Raw genomic sequence first — 17,165 nt, 5'->3', positions numbered from 1 at the left:
TTGTTGGTGTTGCTGCTGCATGATGGGTTTAATAAGGAGTTTTTCTCTTGATTTTGGGTGTGGAAAATGGAAATCCCTTCATTAACGAAACAGAAGACCAGTGGCCCAAGATAGAAGAAAACAAAAGCAAAAAAAAATTTATACATTAAGTCCAATTCTTTAGTGTCTGAAGGTTGACAGCGAGGACATATATGCACGTAAGTAGGGGAAGAGTGAAGACTGAAGTTGAAGATCGATGATGGCTCCAAAGATTTAGAGGAAGGAAGAGACGAAAGAGGGAGAATAAAAGTGACTATTGGTTGACTCACTCGGTGTACCTTTGTGGAAACGCGCTAAAACAGGCCTATAGGTTCGCCTTTCTAATAGAAGAAGAGTAGATAATTAGATCGGTGTTTTACTACCAGCCACAAGTTTCGTGTTGGACGCAGTACTCATACTGGAAATTATGATCAAAGATTACTCTATCAACCACCATCTACTTCAGAGATTCCTCCTGATAATTCAAATCGAAGCAATTGGATGTCCGACTCGGGCCTAAATGACATGACTGATCAACAGAAATACTCTAACACTCCACCTTTGCTTTGTCATATATTCCATACATCGCACTGGATAGAAGACCTCATTCAATACTTGAGAAATTGCATCCATCACAATAATGTCATTTTTATGTGGTTGAGTAATAGGGCTTAGCTTCCCAGGTTTATTGGGTTTTGAAATAAATGATCTATCTATACATGAAAAGGATAAAACCTAAAGGAATAATCCCTTGGCAAGGTGTCAGTCTAACCCCCATATTAGACCTCCCCAAAATGGAACCGAATCCTTTTGTTTTTACACTTATACTAGCTCTAGCTTTTATCTTAGTTTACCATCTCATATGTATCAAAAAATTCATATTACCCTGGTGGCGAGATCTCGGAAATAAAAATGAGAGTACGCTCTCGGATTTAAAGGAAGTCTTTTTAACAAGACTATTTGGTGCTTTCGCGTTATATCAAGGAGGACACTTTCCTTAAGCGACACCTCTTCGGTCTAGTGGCTCATTTTTTTAAGTTAAGTGGTCGAAGCCCTCTTCAAGCTCTTTTTTAGGTGATTATACCGAGAATAAGCCTATCAAATAGGCCTTTTAAGTCGAGCTCAGGGGTATGAATACTAAAAAGTAGAAATTTATATATATATATATTTTTAAATACGCTATATTATGTTATGCTTAAAAAAACCCGAATGGATAAAAAAAAAAAACACACAGATATCCTTTCATTTTTCTATTAATTTCTATGTTCATCGATCATAGAAAGGCCTCTTTACCACCGGGTGAAGACGATTGTAGAGGAAGTGCGGGGCTGAACAAAAGACATTGAGTTTCATGGTCTTGTACATGGTCTGTTCCTTAAGTTAAAGCGGGGGCAAGGAGATTTAACGCCCTGCCCCCACTAGATTCAATCTTTCTCGCTGTCTATTCTTTATTCCTGATCCTACTGCTCATTACTCCATCTTCTTACCCCGAATGGTTAGTTCAGCCGCCTCTATACACACGCTTATACCTGTGAGGGATGGGAGAAGTGCGAGAAATAGAGGGAAGGGGTCGATAACACTCTTTGCAAAGGCCTAAACTCTTTTTTTAATTAAAGAAATAATTGGAAAATAAAACAGCAAGTACAAAAAATAGTAATAACCCCTAGTAGAGACTGGTACGATTCAATTCAACACTTTGTTCGTCACGTAGGAAAGGGAGCAATTCAGTAATTTCTTTAAGATTCCACCTTGATGGGAATACTAAAATATTTGCAGGGCCCGCCACATGACCAACTATTAAGGTCCCAGGCCCCCATAGGGATGGGTAGGAGGGGCATTGAAAATGTATCAGGGCTCAAGTGATTCACCGAAGCGACGAGACCTTGAAAGCTTCTTTTTCAAGGGTCAGTAGCGGAACATTCTGTCAATCAGGGAAGGTTTTTGGTGACAAGACCTGGAAACCCCTACTTTGCCAGCAAGCATGGACTGGCAGCAAAGAGTCAACTGAATGACCAAAGCATCGGTTGCTTCCACTTGTGGCCTTCTTCAGGTCATAATTTATATGGGATTCCCCAAGTTATTAATAGAAGACAAGGCTTGAAGAATCGAAGAATTACAGATGAATGTACAAAAAGAACTCAATTGTGTAACCAAATGCTTAGCTACCAGTAGCATATGAGCTAGATCTTAACCAATGGATCTTGCTGCTAGGCCGAAGAAGGGTTTTCACGCTGCCCTTTCCGTCAAAAAAAGATGGATTCTAAGGGGTTAGAGAACTTTCCCCGCTGTCCTTCTTTCAGCCGATCCTAACTTCCTTCTCTTCTAGTTAATCCTATGAATTGGTAATCAGATCCGCAGGGGAGGAAGGCTCCGGCTCAGGAACTGGGGAGAGGTTGAGATTGGGAAGCGGCAGTTGCGAAGGGCCCTTCCGACGGAAGAGGAAATTTTTCAATGTAAGATTCGTTCTATAATCCCTTAATAGTTAAGGGGTCTTTCGGTTTGATTAATATTCCATTCTGATCAAAAACTTTATTTTTTAAAAGAATTAAATCCTTGACCTCTCAATGAAAAATTCGAGGAGATTTGTGTAACGACTTGGTGTACCAAACTTGGCTTATACATTCTCGTATTATACTGCATATGCATCTTCATAGGTATCATTAGCCAAAGAAGACCCTGGCCAATCCACATGGCCTGCTTGACGAACATCAGCGACGGAGACATCGTAAATTGGTTCGCGGGCATCGCGATAAGTGCTCTGTCCTACTATAGGTGCCACGACAACCTTTACCAAGTCCGAACGATTGTTGACCACCATATAGCCAAGAGAAACTGTGAACCAGAACAGAAGAGCTTGCCCCACCCATGAGTAAATACTTTGTAGTAGCCTCATTAGACCCAACTCGTCGGACTCACACTTTACCAGATCTTCAGTTTCTAGTCTGAAGCCAGTAATGGAAAGAAACCCTATACTACAGGAGATAAATTTTCTATTGAATGGCACATGGTTCTGTGCATTGACAAGCAACAAGAAAGGTAGCTTGGAATGCTTTCTGTTATTGATGTGAGATAGATCCAAAAAAAGAAAGGTTCTAGTTATAATCTGGAAACGATTCGTGTATATATTTCTAGTCATCTGAGCTCTCGTAAATCGTACACATATATCAATCACCCACTCCTTCGATATGATTTACCCATGTTTGGAATGTGTATCCTTCAATGAGTGAAACTCCCACGGAAAGCGCCTTATAAACCACCTCATTCATCCAAAATAGAAGGGAAGAGACCTATGTATTTGCATGACCCCTGCAGATTTAACCCTATCTACACCTGGAGCCAGTGAAGGACCGATCATTTTGCGCCAGTACTGTTTCGAGACTTGTACTTGGCGGCTCACGAGCAACATATAGACTAAGGTTGCCCATCACTCCCCTGCGGTTAGGCCTTTAGACTCTTCCTACTGTCAAGCTACTACAGGCTAAGACCCTCTCATAGCCATCTCTTTAGCATCCTAGCCCAAAGAATCCCATCATGGGATTATAAATTGACTTATTATACTCCTGACTATGAAACCAAAGATATTGATATCTTGGCAGCATTTCGAGTAACTCCTCAACTTGGAGTTCCGCCTGAGGAAGCAGGGGCTGCGGTAGCTGCTGAATCTTCTACTGGTACATGGACATGGACTGACGAGCTTACCAGTCTTGATCGTTACAAAGGGCGATGCTACCACATCGAGCCCGTTCCTGGAGAAGAAAGTCAATTTATTGCTACATAAAAATGGATTGCGCAAGAATCCACGTACAATTCCTTATTTATTTATTTATTTATTTACTTTACTGGAATAAAAAGAATAAACTAAATAAATAATAAATTAAGATAAGAAATGACACTTTGTTGATATTTATTGAGGCTTGTTGAGGACTAGGAATAATGGTGTAATGTCCTAAAAAAAAAAAAAATTAATAATAATAATAATAAGAAATAGATAAATAAACATTGGGCTACATTTCTAAGTTTGGGCTTTAGTCCAATTTTTTCTACAAGATACAAAGCCCAACTTGAAAAAAAAAAAAAAAAAAAAAAAAAAAAAAAAAGGGATAACACCAACGCCATCAGCCTTCTCAAATTAGAACACTTAAGCCTTGATCAATGGTGATGATTCCTTTAGAAGGATGAGTCCTTATCTAAATAATGATTAGATTCATCTCTTCTTAACTGAATATATAAGCCAATTAGACTATAAAGTATGCTTAAGAATACTCTTGAGCAGCAAAACTGAACAAAGAAAAAGAAGAGAGCGAGAGAGAGAGGAAGAGAGAGAGAGAGAGAGAGAGAGAGAGTGAGTGAGTGAACTGGAAAGGGACAGAAAGGGGAGGGAAGAAACTTGAGAAGGTTAGAGTTCAAAGTTAAACTCCATCCTTCTTGGTTGTTTAGACTTTGCTTAAATAATTGAACTAACATCTTTTAGTCTCTGTGATTTTTCTTTTTACTGTAGGAATCACAAGTTTTAGCCTCTTTTTAACTTCAAAGGACAGAAAGGAAGGTGAGCTCAAGGAAGCATGGGTGTCATTAGCAATTTTCTTTTGAAACTTTTATTTTTTTTAAATTTTGTTTATACCTCTTTGTTTAATATTGTTAAACTAAAAATAGGTCATTTATAACCTTATTATAGCCATAGGAATAGGTTTTGAGGGTTGAAAATGAAAGAAAATGAAAAACCAAGAAAAATGAAAAATCTGGAAATTTTTCCTGAAAATTCGCATGTTCGTATGGCCTCCTTTCGAGCCTTATAACTTGAGTTTTAACCGTCCGTTTTTCATGTTCTTTATATGGTTGTAAAGAAGTGATGCAGAGCTTTAAAACAAGTATAAGTTTGCTCAATTTGGTGAAGGTTTGATAGGTCAAAAGTCGAGTAAAAAATGAGATAAAAAAACTGAAAAATCTAGAAAACATGGGCTGTTTTAAAAAGACGATGAACAGTGACCGGCCAGCCACCTCACTCGCACCGCTGGGGCGTGGTGGCGCGTGCGGCTGTTTCCGGCGACCGTTTTCGCCCAATTTTCACCCTCCCAACTTTATTTTTCGATACGAGTCCATTGGTACAAGTTTCGCGTCAATCTGACACCTCTAAATTAGAGTGTGAGTTACACTCTTCTTAAAAAGAGAGTGAAATAAATTTAAATTTAATTAAGTTATATCTAAACTATGTTTCTTTAAACTTTTTAGACCCGAACATATAGGAACGGACCAAGAAGGAACTTGTGCTCAAGGAATTAAGGTAGGGTCTCTATTTCCCCAATGATTGGACTATATTACAATTAATCATTGTGTCATGTTGTGTGATTTTCTTGTGATAATTTATCTTTATTACTTGCGATGATATTTCTTTATTAAATGTATTAAGTGCATTATATTTGAGAGGAAGCTTTTATTATTAATCTTATGTGTGCACTGTGAAATTTCCTAAGTTTGTGACACACTTAAATTGCATAAGGTTGAATTATTATTAATGTACGATTTAATTCTCTACACATACATTAATGTTTATCTTTACATCTATAATCATAAGTGCATAAGGAAAGTGTGATTGTGAACAAGGTTAAGAAAATAATTAATTGAGACACCAAGAAGAGAGGGAGATGGACTTGGTGGTCTCGTGATTTATTAAAGACACCATGGAGAAAAGAAGATGTACCTGGTGATCTCATGATTTATGGAAGAATTATTGAAGAAAAAGTGGAATTAATAATATTCAAAATATTTGGGTTTAAGGGACGGACGAGTGTTGGCTCATACTTGGGACATTCGGGGCCACAGTGGAAGGATGCACGGTATGGGACGTGTAGGCCTGTTTGTATTGGGTATGTGTCAACATGAATGGTTAAGGAGTGAGTATACACATTCTCATTGCATATAATTGAAATTATTATCTGTATTTCTTTTCTTTACTGAGACATTGATTAAATGTGATAACTGGCCATGATGGATCACTATACCCTATTGAGCCTTAAAAGCTCACACCCTAATAGATCGTGCAGGTGACGAAAATATGACCGATGATGTAGAATACCCAAAGGAAATTTAGAGAATTTGCTGGAGTACTATATTTTGTTTGTTTATCAATAAATTGTAATATATAAGAAGATGAACATCTAGTATAGTACTCTTAGAACATTAATTTGCTAAATAAAGTCTATTTTTCATTTTCACTTTACTTAGTTTCTTCAATTATTGTATATTATTTTCTTTTCTTTTCTTTTCTTTTCTTTTCACGTCTTAATTGTTGAAATAATTTTATTAATCTATGATTAGGACGTAAGTCACGCTTCACTCCGAGATATTAGATTTTATTCAGGATTGGAGCGTGACAAATGGAGTTTTAATTTAAAACATCTTTCAATTAATGTCTACCAAATTATAATATCTAATTGGTAATTACAATTTACATCAAAGAATTTCATCAAGTTCAATACATAAGGGTTTCTACTATTCTTTTTTGAATAAAACTTGCATGTTCTCGTGATAGGGGACGTGGCATTTCTCGTAAAAGAAAGATAGAGACATAAGTGAGAGAAAGAGAGGGAGAGAGAGATAAAGAGAGATAAGAGGGAGGGATGTCACATCTCCTATCCCAAGCAAGTCTTTCTCTTCTTTTTTCAGTTTTTTCCCACTATGAGCTTTGATACATCATGTCAATGAACAATGACATCTCTTTCTTTATAGGTTTAGTTATTTCATTGGTATCAACATCTTTTTCTTTCTCACATCAATAATCTTTTTCTCTTTTTCGTACCAACATCATACTTTTTTTTTTATAGGTTTAGCCACAGAGTAAATTTTCGATTTCGAAAAAAAATTTGATGGAAATTTCGACAAAATTAGACAAAAACAACGAAAATTGCTATCAAAATACGGAAATTTTGAATGAAATTTGACCATATGTTTATTTAACATATTATCTACTACATTGATAAAAAAAACATTGAAGAAACCAAATTATATAGTAGGTTTCATGTGATATAAAGTGAATATAATGCGCGCTGGAGGCAAATACTGTTAAAAAAATAGGTCACTAATTAATAATTATATAAATAACACTTCAAAAAATTTATTTATATTACAATACTAAATCATGAATTAAATAAGTATTCAATAAGATGAATATAATGCGTGTTAGAGGCAAATACTGTTAAACAAAAATGGTTCACTAATTAACAATTACATAAAAATGACCTCTTTTTAAGAGATATTTAATCATTTTGAATTCAATTGCCCTTAAAACATATACGGACAAATAAGAAAATGACATGTATTGTTATTTTCTAAACCTCTTAACCCAATAACCAAACACAATCTAAATAGATTGTGAGATCCCGAAAAATTGGTTTATAATTTATTTGAGAGTAAATAATAATTTATTGATAATTATCTTGTTAAGTTGGAGATAATAGAATTTTCATGACAAATTTTGGAAGGCAATAAATAAATTTGAAGCCGTAGAAAAATAAGATTAATCGAGACTAGCTCACAGAATTTTACAGAATAACTAAACGAAACCTCAAAAGTCAAACCAAATCTCAAACCCTTTTTTTTTTAATTGCCCAAAGGCCCCAAACTCCAATCAACCCTAAACCCTTTTTTTTTTTTTTTTTCTTTTCTTTTCTTTTCTTTCCTTTCCATCCTTTTTCCTCCCGTGACTTCCTTCTTCACTCTCATTGAGTCATTTCTTTCTCCCAGTCCAGACTTCCTTCTTTGCCGCACTGCACATTTCTTCTCCCTTCCTCCTTCTCTTCTTCCTTCCTCCTTCTCTTCTTCCTTCCTCCTTCTCTTCTTCCTTCCCAATCTCTCTCTCTTCCTTATCTCCCTCCCGACCGATCTCTTCTCTCTCCTCCCTCCCCGGATCTCTTCCTCCCCGATCTCTTCTCTCACTCCGGCAACGGCCCGCCTCTGGTCTCCAAAATTTCGAGGTTTTTGGGAAATTTTTGAAATTTCAGCAAATTTTTTCAAAATCTAAACGAAAATTGTTTGGTATTTTGATAAAATCTCTCCTTCCCTAGAAAACAAAATTTTTCTCCTTCGGTTTAGCTATTTCATTGATCATAAATCATAATTTGTAAAAATTCTGATTATGAACTCTTTTTTTAAATTGTAAATTGGGGTTGGATTAGTTGGCCGAAAACAAAACCTTTCCCCTACACACTCGGATTCGAACCCTCCCCCTCTCCTGTAATAAAAAAATAAATAAAAAATCTTTTTTGTCCAGATGCTCTACTAATAACCAGTCACATAATTCAACACATTACTGCGAATTATAATGCATTATGAAACAATAAAGGTAATGGGGTAAACAAAACACACCATTTTTTCGGACCATTTTATCAAACTCAAAAAGGTAAGCCACCTATTTGGCCACAAAAAAGAAAGAAGGTAAGCCTATAAGTCTATAAATCTTTATAGACTGCCTTCCTCACCAAGTTTCTCCTTACTTTTATGACCAAAAAGAAAAAGACTAAAGTCATTCGGTATGACTCATACTTGCATGATCGCATCATGTAATAATATTAGTACAAAATGATATACTAATTTACCAAGTTCTTTTTTGGCCAAAAAAAAATATTATAAGGAAAAAAAACAAGTAGACTGTCATAATACTCGCATCATGTCTACTTGTTTTTTACTTGTAATTTTTTTTACCCAAAAATACTTGGTAAATTAGTATATCAATTTGTACTATTATTAGTACAAATTGATATATTAAATTTACAAGTAAAAAACACAAAGAAAAAAACTTTCATTTCCATCAAAAAAGTACTTTCACAGCGCAGTTAAGATTATCTGCTTCTCTTGGTTTTTGTTTTTGTTTTTGTTTTTTTTTTTTTTTTATGATCACCATCTTGGATTCTCTTACAAGAGAAAGCAAGCAGAACTGTGACTTTTCTGATTAGTCATAAAACCTATCTTTTCGTGCTACAGTATTGTTCAATTATATTATTATAGGTACTACTTAATTACTTGATCTATTCAATTGCTCAAGGGCGCGACTTTGAGAGGGGCTCCCAAATTTTTAGGTCCACATATATATACACAGGTTTTTTTTAAGTGTGGAATTTCACATTTAGTGTTAAATATGAAATGGAGCAGATGGGTTCTCTACATGTAGTTTTTTAACAATTCAAATCGTTTATTTTTTAAGCCTCTATTCATAGATCATCCTTACAAAAAAATTAGCCAAATCGAAAATCATTTATATATTTAATTTTAATCAAACAAATAGACAGTTTTATTGAAAATATTTGATTCGTCTAATTGTTTGATCAAAGTTAGATAGGTAAATAATTTCGGATTTGACTAATTTTTTTAAAAGAATAATCTATTAATAGAGGCCTAAAAAATAAATGGTTTGGATTGTTGAAAAACTACATGGAGTAGGATCATCCGTCTCATCCCACATTTAACACTAAGAGCCTGTTTGAGAATACTTTTATAAGAAGCGCTTTTACTCAGTAGTGTTTTTGTCCGTAACGCTTTCAATATTAGCGCTTTTACAAGAAAACAGTTTGTTATTTGGATGCCAACCATGAAAGTGTTTTTCTACTATATAAAAGCGTTTTTACTATTGTTCATAATGTTTGACTACCTATAAAAAAATGTTTTTATTATTGATAATTATTTAAATGGCATTACATTTTCTTATAAATATTTATAAACAAAATTAATAAAGATCAAATACTGTCATATATTTATAATTCATACACCAACCAATGCATTAATGAAATTATAAAAGAATGAAAACTATACATAATAAATTTTTAATGCCAAATAAAACTTCATTGATAGTTAATTGAAGAAAAAAATGTTAAATTGTTGGGTTGCAATCAAGGAATAAAATTTTGGGTTTCAAGGAAATTGTGAAGATTTTTAAATTTCAACAGAAATTAGACGGAAACGACGGAAATTACTATCAAAATACGGAAATTTTGAATGAAACTTTACCATATGTTTATTTAACATATTATCTATTACATTGATAAAAAAACATTGAAGAAACTAAATTATATAGTAAGTTTCATATAATATAACATGAATATAATGCGCGCTAGAAGCAAATATTATTAAATAAAATTAGTAATGAATAAATGAAATTAATATATTCTTTATACTCTATAATTTATATACTAAATCATATATACTCTATATACTAAATCCTATATACTCTATAATTTATACACTAAATCCTATATATCCTATAATGTATACTCTATATTCTTTAAGATATGGTATAAGACATTAGAGTTTAAGCTCTTTAAGGTATTTTTAATTATTTTTATATAGAAATGTATTAGGGTTTAGGATTTAAAAACAACTAAACGAAACCCGAAACTTTTTTTTTTCTTTCTAATTGCACAAAGACCCCAAACCCCAACCAACCCTAAACTTTTTTTTTTCCTCTTTTGTCTTTTCATTTTTTTCATTTTTTTCTTTTCTTTTTCTTTTATTTTATTTTATTTTATTTTTCTTTTCTTTTTCTTTTCTTTCCTTCCTTCCTTTCTTTCTTTCTTCCCGTGACTTCTTCTTTCCTTCTCTTTCATCTTTCCCACTGCCCAGCCACCAGACCCACGCCCAGACACCTTCTCTCTCCTCCCTCTCTTCCTCCTTTCTCCTTCTTTTCCTCCTTCCCCGGTCTCCCTCTCTTCCTCATCTCCCTCCCCGATCTCTTCTCCTCCCCCGATCTCTTCTCTCTCCAAGATCTCTTCTCTCTTTTCTCTCTCCTCCCTCCCCAATCACCCTCTGATTTCTCTTTGATCTGCTGCCTCCGGCGACGGTTGGCGACGAGGCCAGCTCGCCTCTAGTCTTCGCCTCCCCGAGTAGAGCCAAAAATTTTGCCGAAATTTTGAGAATTTCGGGAAATTGTCGAAATTAGGACGAAATTTTTTTAGTTTGATGTTAAAATTTCCCCTCTTAAAAAATGAAATTTTTGACAAAATTTTGAAATTTACTCCCTGGTTGCAATCAAATTTGGCATAAGTTTCAACTAGACATGAGAAGATTTGCAATTCTCTATTGTTCGTTATTCATCTCTCGTCCATGAGTTAAATTTTGTTCTTGGGCATCCCTTGCACTTCCATGCTCTCCCTCATCTCCTACGGGAAGTAGGTCTTCATCATCATCATAAGGTTTTAATTCTGCGTCTGTCATGGAATGAATTCTTATGAAGTTGTGGAGAGCCATTGAAGCAACAACAATTTGTACTTGTTTTTTCCAAAGGAAAGTTATGCATTTGGCATATCATTCTCCACCAATTTTTCCAAACACCAAAAGTTCTTTCAATTGTGCATTTGAGAGATGAATGCCTCTGATTAAATATTTCTTTCTTCCCTCTTGGTAAAGTTCCATGTCGAAAATCAGGAAGATGATATCGCTCACCCTTATAAGGTCCTATATATCCTTTCATTTGTAGATAACCAGCATCGGCTAGATAATATTTACCTATAAAAAAAACATGTGTAGTAATTACCAAGTAAGAGATATTTTTAACTTGATATAAATTAAGTTACTAACATGTAGGTGGATGAGGAAATTTCAAATGTGGTCTTCTTAAGGCCTTCAAGAATATTTTTACATTATGAGCAGCACCCTCTCATCCAGCCCATACAAATGTAAAACACATAATAAAATCACATACGGCCATAACATTTTGGGTAGTGATACCTTCTCTACCAATATAAGGTACTTGTCTTTCTCTAAGCACCACAACTGGTATATGTGTTCCGTCAATGGCCCCAATACAATCTTTAAAATATGGCCAATATCGATTGTCTTCTTTAATTTTATCTGGAACTCTCTTAAACTGTGGATCATGTGACCTCATAATATCAATAGCCATGTGAGAAACAACATCCAATATTATTCCAAACCACCTTGACACACTTTCACCTGAGTGTTGAAATCTTTCTTGGATCATCCTATTAGTAAGCTCATGACTTAGCGTAATAAGGAACATTGCTAATGCCTCTACCAAGGGTATATCTCCAGATTCTTTCAATCCATATTTTCCAATAATTGTCGACAACATTTCATTAAATACATGTTTTTGCATCCTAAATTGTTGGTGGCACCTTACCTCATGGTCGTCTAAAATTTCAATTACTCATTTATATCCAATATGAGTAGATGTCCTGCATGGTTCTTTGTCAACATATTTAAGCCCTTCAGATACAACTACCACACATCCTATAGACACTAATTGATAAAATTCATCATCATCGCTTTCATCTGTAGAAGTGTGTGTATTGTTAATATCACTGTTGCTAGAACTCATGTGTCTATACAAATGAAAAAACACATATATTAAAAAAGAACATATATAATATCAATTGAATTAGATTTCAACAAGTCGACGATCATTAATAACACACAATATAATACCAACATTATCACAAAAAGTAAACAAGGTTAATATAATTAAAATAACAAACACCATATCTATTTCAAATAATATATCCAGTTTCTAGCTAGTAACTAATCCAAAAGAGATGACATAACTAAAAAAATAAAGTAATCCTGAATAAATGTGATAGTTGATAATTGAAAACAATGTGGCACATTAAACTTTCTTGTTCTTAAGTCACATAATTTGTCGACCGGCAAGCTTTAATGCAACAAACATCTCTCAATTTGTTCTTTCAGTTAAGATATATGCAGCCTTCAATAATAGTTCATCATCGTCAATAATTTCAGGCAACCCTTCTACAATTTGCATCACTTCATCAACGCTACAACCAGGCTTATCCTTGCTTTTAGAAGCAAGACTTCGATTTGCTACTGCATCTAAAATAGTATCTAACTTCTTTGATACCTTAACCCCAACTCCAGCTTTTTTATAAGCTCTCTTTTTTTCTTTTCATTCTCTTCTATGGAGGGATAAAACATTAGGGGCAACAATGTCAGCATCATTTATATTCTCAAGTCCATTAACAGAATCTAGAGTATAATCAAACTCATTTCCACCATCCATAATACTCTTGTCATTTTGTTCTCCTATATCTTGATCCTTCACAACATCATGTACGTATACACCAATACCGCCTTGGGAGGGAGCCCAAGCACTTTCACCTGTAACAGCAATATCTTTAAAAAGAATGTCTAATTCGTCTAACATGTTTCATTCCCTTTCCTTTAAATTTTGCAGCATCGAGATTCTCCTGCATTAATAGCAACAACACTAATAAGTTTGGAACAAGCAAATAAAAAAGATCGAAATAAATAAAGCATTAAGATTCATAATAAGATAAGAAATGCACCTTCAACTTTTTCTCCCACCATTCATCGCTAGCATTGATAGTCTTCTTCAGAGGGTCCCATCCTAAACCAGTCTCTTTTCCAACTAAAAATGTCCATACTTACCAATCTTTCTTAAGAGAGGTCCATTTGCTCTTGAGCTGTTTATAGTTGTAGTTCCTTTTAGTAACTTCATTAAATTTTTGTATAACATTTTTTCATCCCATCTTACTAAAATGATCATTTGGCCGATTCCAGCTAATGTCTCAAGCAACACATGCAAATCCTAATGAATGCATGCATCAAGAATTCGGTCTTCCCAATTTACCTTGCCTTGTTTTTTATTTTCTTCCTCACATGCATCTTGTGATGGGTTAACTATATTCTTACTCATACTCTACTAAAAAAATAATATACAGATAAATAGAACAAGTTATGATTGACAGAGAACAACCAATTACAGCAAATGAAAATTAAAGTGAAATTATAAGGCACATCACAAATATATGAAATCCATATTTAAGAGATGCAAGTCGGAAATAGTAAAATTTTTACACTAATCCATGTCCCCTTATGATAAAAGCATTCTAATAATTAATAAAGAGAAACCCCACTATTTACTCAAATCACGCCAACACTATGGCTGGCATATGACATGATCATTTGACTTCTTGTCTCTTGGCCTCTTGGGTGACTTGCTAACTTTTTGGTTGACTTGGCATCTGAGGATCAAATTTAATGGGTTCCAAGTTCCAACCATTCACATCCTACAACATCTATTTCATGTAATTTTTTTTTCCGTAATTAATGTTGATAATATTTTATATTAAATTGGAAGTTTCTCCCTCCTTCCTTTCCAGCCTCTCCGTCTACCTCGATCACCATGTCTAGAGGAAGTCTCTTTGCTGCTCATATTACATATATATATATATATAATTATCACAAGGATTCAGCCACTGGGTGAAATTTTTAGTGCCCAAAAATTACTTAAACCCAGTCCTTAGAACACCTAGACATGGTTCGGACATCATAACTAAATTTTCATCATAAATCGTCAATATATAGATGAATTTTCATACAAATTAAATACAAATAGAAAAATAATAAAAGAATGAGTTTAAACATCATACCTAAGCAGATGAAAAATAAACACAGGTGGATTTGGTGGATTTTGAGACAATGTTTTCTCCTAGATGACAAAATTTATATAGAAATCAAAAGATTCAATATTTCTATGAGCTAAATGGGTTGAGATTGATAAGAAGGACCAGAAGGTGAAAGAGTTATATGAGAGGAGAAATAGAGAAGATGTTGAGGGTTTAGGTTTTAGGGAGAAGATAATTGGAGAATTTTATTAAAAGAATAGGGATAATTTGAGAAATAGAAAAGTTTCATTAAAGGCCCAAGTGCTTCCTGGTTTTTTCATTGTGCAGCGCTTCTAAGGCCTTCCACTATGGTAAATCCATTTTTTGTGACCCAAAACCCATTTTGGGTCACAAATAGTGTTGTGACCCAATTCTCACATTTATGGTGCCGTGACCCATTTTGGGTCACAGTGTTTTATACATATTTAAAATATGCCTAATATTGATTAAGTGATATTTAATTGATAATTTTAAATTTAAAGTATAATAAAAATGATTCTAGTGATTTTATTTTAATGAGATCTTTAAAATAAGGTCAATATTGAATATATTTAAAATAAGAAAATTTCATAAATTAGACAACATAAGCCTTACAACATCGGGACTTCAACAACCACAAACAAGAAAAACAACACGATGATTTAAAGGAAAAACAAGTACAACATGATCACTAAAAGAAAAAACAAGAACAATACGAGGATTTAAAGAAAAAACAACAACAACAACTGCATTCGACATGACAGAAAATTAATCGAACTTCTTATTCGGTCAATATGTTGGGGCAAGTGGTGGGTTCCCCTCTCGGATCCAGATGTGCTCAATCAAATTAGTTTTTAGGGATTCGTTGACATTTCGGTCCCTAAGCAAATTCCGACGAACATTCATCTCAGGTAATGATGATGGAGCGGCACCGGTCGGACATGGTTCTACACCTTCGTATTCAGCTTCTGCCCTTCTAGTGCTCGCTTCTGGGTCTATTGGGTCATCCCTACCGTCATCCTCATGGCGCTCATCCTCCACGATCATATTGTGCAATATTATGCACGCCTTCATGATATACCCAAGCTCAATCGGACGCCAATAACGAGCAGGTCGTTTTATAATCTGCCACCGGGCTTTTAAAATTCCGAACGCCCTCTCCACATCCTTCCTGTATCCCTCTTGTCGAGCGGCAAACAACTTATGGTGGGGAAGAACGGGACTGTGCAATGTAGTGATAAGAGTTGACCATTGAGGGTAGATCCCATCTGTAAGAAAGTATGGAATGGTGTATTCTATCCCATTCACAGTGAATTTCACCCTGTGGTTTCGGCCGGAAATCATATCATCAAAGAGATGAGAACAGTCCAGCACATTGATATCATTATTCGACCCAGGTATACCAAAATTTGCATGCCATATCCACGTGTCGTACCCAGCAACGGCTTCAAGGATAACTGTTGGGACACGATAATGCCCACGGTACACAGCTTGCTCGGCCATTGGGCAATTTTGCCATACCCAATGCATGCAATCCAAGCTACCAATCATACCTGGAAATCCTCTACGGCTCCCCTTTCGCAAAAGTTTCCTCAAATCGGTCGGGGTAGGCCTCCGGAGATACTCTGGTCCGAAGACGTCAGTGATGGCTCTCACGAACTTCAAGAATGACTGTCGTATGGTGGTTTGGCTAATGGTCATTGACTCTGAGACCAAATCATATGGAATGCCGTATGCCATCACCCGTAGTGCTGCAGTCACCTTTTGGTGAGGTGTGCAACCCATTCTACCGACGGCATCAACTGTTGGCCGGAAGTACTCATCCTGGAGGCAAACCGCTTCGAGAATTCTATTGAATAGCGGTTGGTGCATGCGGTATCGCCTGCGGAAAGTCACGGTGTCCTCGATTGGCGAGGGGATGAAGTAGTTGTCCATGAGACGTTCGTGGGCGGCTTCTCGATTCCGGTGTGTGTACCGGCGATTTGAAGAAGTACCGCCATGCCTTGGTGTACCGGCGACGACGGTATGACCCATTGAGACAATCAACTTACCCACCATCTCCCTTCCATCCTCTTCCCTATCCCATTCAGCATCCGAGTCCGAAGACGAGGAGGAGGATGAATACACATACAAAGTATTCATTTGGGTGTTTATGGAATGAGAAATGATCCTGAAATAAGATTGAGTGTAACATGGTAAATATAGTGGTATTTATACTGAAACCACTTGCATTTGAGATAAGGAATGAATGGTCCACATTCATTTGCTTTATGATGGTGTAGTCATTTCATGCATCAGTCTTGTCTACTGTAAAGCATGCATCAGTCTTGTCTACTGTAAAGCATGCATCAGTCTGTGGTTAATAAGGGAGAATCCAATGTTGGGTGGAAATGCAAACATGAATTGAATAAATAGCAAACCATGACTTAAAACAAGATTGACGTTCAAATTAAAGGATACAATTAAAGAGCAAACATAATTTAAAACAAGATTAACATTCAAACTAAAAAACATAATTAAAGAGCAAGGTCTAATTCTAATTATTAGGCGGGTACCCCTGGTTTGAGTGAGTGAGGTTGGAAAGATCCGGGTAGTATCCAGATGGAGTGCACTCCGAATGGTGGTTAGCACGCATTTGCCTTCTTGCAATGACTTCAGCCATCTTTTGCTCCCAATACATCCGTTGCCCATCATTCATTTTGGAAAGGTCTTGGCCCATAATATTTTGTTCTTCCCATTCTA

This window comes from Dryas octopetala, chromosome 7 (assembly GCF_963921425.1).
Source record: "Dryas octopetala chromosome 7, drDryOcto1.1, whole genome shotgun sequence".
NCBI classification, from domain to species: domain Eukaryota; kingdom Viridiplantae; phylum Streptophyta; class Magnoliopsida; order Rosales; family Rosaceae; genus Dryas; species Dryas octopetala.
The sequence above is the reverse complement of the archived record's forward strand: the minus strand, read 5'-3'. Positions refer to the sequence as shown.